The sequence below is a fragment of the Neodiprion pinetum genome, chromosome 3 (assembly GCF_021155775.2).
Source record: "Neodiprion pinetum isolate iyNeoPine1 chromosome 3, iyNeoPine1.2, whole genome shotgun sequence".
Taxonomy (NCBI): Eukaryota; Metazoa; Arthropoda; class Insecta; order Hymenoptera; family Diprionidae; genus Neodiprion; species Neodiprion pinetum.
Window position 1 is genome coordinate 15,703,871 of NC_060234.1, and position 4,679 is coordinate 15,708,549.

Consider the following 4,679-nt stretch of genomic DNA (forward strand, 5'->3'; position numbering starts at 1 on the left):
AAAAGGGTAAACATAAACATCTACATACTACAGTCTCCTTACATCGTGCATGCAGAGAAGAAATTCTTACTCATACAAATCGGGCACATGAAAACAAATTTGAACTCACTGGTTTTGAGAGAAATTAATGACAACAGAGTCAGGGCGGCTAGGTGGTCTAGTGGAGTGAGTCTCCGGTAAAGCATCGCTGGATTCCAGGTTCGATTCCTGGCTCCGTCGTTAATTTTTCAAATTCACCAGTTGTTCAAATTTACGTATTCTCAACAAAATTCTCTCGTAGATTAATGATTTGCACACCCGCATCTCATTTATTAGACGGCATTGCCGTCTTACGGGCTTCTCATCGGAAGCAAAGGATTGAAAAGGGTAAACATAAACATCCACACACTACAGTCTCCTTACATCGTGCATGCAGAGAAGAAATTCTTACTCATACATATCGGGCACATGAAAACAAATTTGAACTCACTGGTTTTGAGAGAAATTAATGTCAACAGAGTCAGGGCGGCTAGGTGGTCTAGTGGAGTGAGTCTCCGGTAAAGCATAGCTAGATTCCAGGTTCGATTTCTGGCTCCGTCGTTAATTTTTCAAATTCACCAGTTGTTCAAATTTACATATTCTCAAAAATATTTTTCATTAGAAAAATGCTATTCAATTTACTTTATGAATTGTAATTTGGAACGTTTATACAATGGATTAGAACTTATTATGAAATTTGAAGAAAACATACAAATAAATGAATTATTATTTATTCAATTTCACATTTTCAATTTTTAAAAATAAATTATTTTTTAATTCATGAGAAATCATTCATTCAAAATGATCATTATTTCATTTTAATAAATTATTTAACTTGATTGCCCCCATTTATGTTCAATTATATCAATGTATAATATTAATGTATAATAATAATGCATAATACTCATAGGTATATATACATATATATTATAATTTTCAATTTACTTTCGAAAAAAGAGAACTTTTAGAAAAAAAAATTTTTTTTTCATCATCTAAATTTTTTAAAATTATCCATAATCATTAAAAAAATCCTATATATTTTTGATTATCTGCTCACATATTAATTAAAATGAATATATTATTCATCAGAAAAATGCCATTTAATTGACTTGATGAATTGTAAGTTGGAACATTTATACAATGGATTAGAACTTATTAATATTATCACAATATAAATATATATATGTGTGTGTGTGTGTGTATATACATATATATATATACATATATATAATTTCCAATTGACTTTCAAAAAAAGAGAACTTTCCGATAAAAAAAAATTTTTTTCAATCATTTTTCAATACATTATATATATATGTATATATATATATGTATACAGGGTGTCCCTAAATTGAGGGACACGGACCAGCGAGCGTGATACCTGACTGAAATGCAACCGAGAATTTCTTTACCGGAAGCTCGTCCGACGCATAGTTTTTGAATTATAAACGATAGCGTTAGGCCAATCAGAGTGCACCATTTCATCTGGATTTGCCGCCACGGAAATTGCTGTTTTGTTCGTCTGGGTGAATTATTATTATTCGGTTACAAATTAAATATCGGCACCTCCCCTCACTCGCTGTTGTACCCCTTCTCGAGCGCTGACCTCGGTATTGTTGCCGCGGCACACGCTGCCGGCCGCACACCCACGGACGCACACTCGTGTGTGTGAAAATAAGCGAATGCCCAGCTACACAATACTACGAAACACACATCTACGAGTGAAAATAAAAATAAATCTCCAAATAAATCAGCGGATTTAAGATTTAATGTTATAAAACACTTCCAATCATCGATGTATGCATAAAACTAGAGATTTTAGATGATTGATATGCCGTTAGGGTTCATAATTAGTCATTCAATCAATCTGAATTATGCTTTCCGAACATTTTTTGTGTCTTTGCAACATAACTTTTCCACTAGTTTGAAATTCATCATTGACATCCGATTTTTCAATAATGCGAGGGAACAACAACTCGCTGAAATGACGTGTCAATAGGTTTGTAAATCACTTACGATTCACCTGAGTTAACACAAAATAACTGAATAAATGAGAATTCACTGACTCACTAAAAATGATAACTGAAATCTGGAGAATTATTTGAGATTTAACTGAATTAGGAAGAGTTGTAATAAGTCAAGTTACTTTGAATAACTTTAGATTCGTGCCAAAATTTTATGTTTAGAGAGAAAAATAATTAAATTCAAATAAAAAAGTAATTTTAAATCAAGAAGAAGGAAATTCCCAAATACCTGAATTCAAATGAAGCAATTTCAATTTAATAAATCTATCTGAATTTGAAGAAAAATAATTATTATTATTTGGAATAGAAAAATGAAGTCGAACTACATGAATAAATTCAATCAATTCAACTCAAAAAAATATGGTTTCATTCAAATTCCCAGTTATTTCCTCGTCGATTCAATGTGGGTCTGGAGTGGCAAGTAACGTTGAAATTGTTGAGATCAATGCTAGTGATGGACACTTATCTGAGAATAATCGATGTATCGATTAATCGATTTCAACAAAGTGATCGGACATGGCTCGATGAAATTGGTAAAAATTAATCAATTTGGTAAATTTCTGCGTGTAGTCTTAATATCAGAAGAGATATTTCGATAATTCATAGTCTTATTCAAAATATTTTTGAGTTTGACAAATTTTGAGTAATTGTTACTTAAATCACATACATCGATACTGTATTGCATCGTTCGTGTTAGTAAACAAGCGGCTCCAGACCCACATTGAATCGACGAGGAAATAACTGGGAATTTGAATGACACCATATTTTTTTGAGTTGAATTGATTGAATTTATTCATGTAGTTCGACTTCATTTTTCTATTCCAAATAATAATAATTATTTTTCTTCAAATTCAGATAGATTTATTAAATTGAAATTGCTTCATTTGAATTCAGGTATTTGAGAATTTCCTTCTTCTTGATTTAAAATTACTTTTTTATTTGAATTTAATTATTTTTCTCTCTAAACATAAAATTTTGGCACGAATCTAAAGTTATTCAAAGTAACTTGACTTATTACAACTCTTCCTAATTCAGTTAAATCTCAAATAATTCTCCAGATTTCAGTTATCATTTTTAGTGAGTCAGTGAATTCTCATTTATTCAGTTATTTTGTGTTAACTCAGGTGAATCGTAAGTGATTTACAAACCTATTGACACGTCATTTCAGCGAGTTGTTGTTCCCTCGCATTATTGAAAAATCGGATGTCAATGATGAATTTCAAACTAGTGGAAAAGTTATGTTGCAAAGACACAAAAAATGTTCGGAAAGCATAATTCAGATTGATTGAATGACTAATTATGAACCCTAACGGCATATCAATCATCTAAAATCTCTAGTTTTATGCATACATCGATGATTGGAAGTGTTTTATAACATTAAATCTTAAATCCGCTGATTTATTTGGAGATTTATTTTTATTTTCACTCGTAGATGTGTGTTTCGTAGTATTGTGTAGCTGGGCATTCGCTTATTTTCACACACACGAGTGTGCGTCCGTGGGTGTGCGGCCGGCAGCGTGTGCCGCGGCAACAATACCGAGGTCAGCGCTCGAGAAGGGGTACAACAGCGAGTGAGGGGAGGTGCCGATATTTAATTTGTAACCGAATAATAATAATTCACCCAGACGAACAAAACAGCAATTTCCGTGGCGGCAAATCCAGATGAAATGGTGCACTCTGATTGGCCTAACGCTATCGTTTATAATTCAAAAACTATGCGTCGGACGAGCTTCCGGTAAAGAAATTCTCGATTGCATTTCAGTCAGGTATCACGCTCGCTGGTCCGTGTCCCTCAATTTAGGGACACCCTGTATACACACACACACACACATATATATATATTTATATTATACATTAATATTATAGAATATAAATGGAGGTAATTAAGTTGAATAATTTCATAAAATGGAAATTCATTTATCTGAATAAATTATTTTCTTGAATTACAGAATAATTAATTTTTAAAAATTAAAAACATGAAATTAAATGAATAATAATTCATCTATCTGTAATTTTTCTTTCAATTTCATTCATATATATATACAAATATATAATTTCCAATTTACTTTCAAAAAAAGATAACTTTCCGATAAAAAAAAATTTTATAGATAATCAGAAAATATATAGGATTTTTTTAATAATTATATATAATTTGAAAAAATTTAAAGATTGAAAATATACATATATATAATTTCGAATTTACTTTCAAAAAAAGAGAACTTTCCGATAAAAAAAAATTTTTTTCAATCTTTAAATTTTTTCAAATTATATATGATTATTAAAAAAATCCTATATATTTTCTGATTATCTGCGCACATATTAATCAAAATGAGAGTATTATCTGTTAGAAAAATTCCATTTGATTTACTTTATAAATTGTAATTTGGAAAATTCATACAATGGATTAGAACTTATTATGAAATTTAAAGAAAACTCACTGATAGATACATTATTATTTATCGAATTTCATGTTTTTGATTTTTAAAAATTGATTATTCTCCAATTTAGGAAAAATAATTTATTTAACGTAATCATTTCTTTATTTTATCAAATTATTTAACTTGATTGCCTCCATTTATATTCAATTATATTAATGTTTAATGTTATTGTATAATAATAATGTGTATATATATATATATA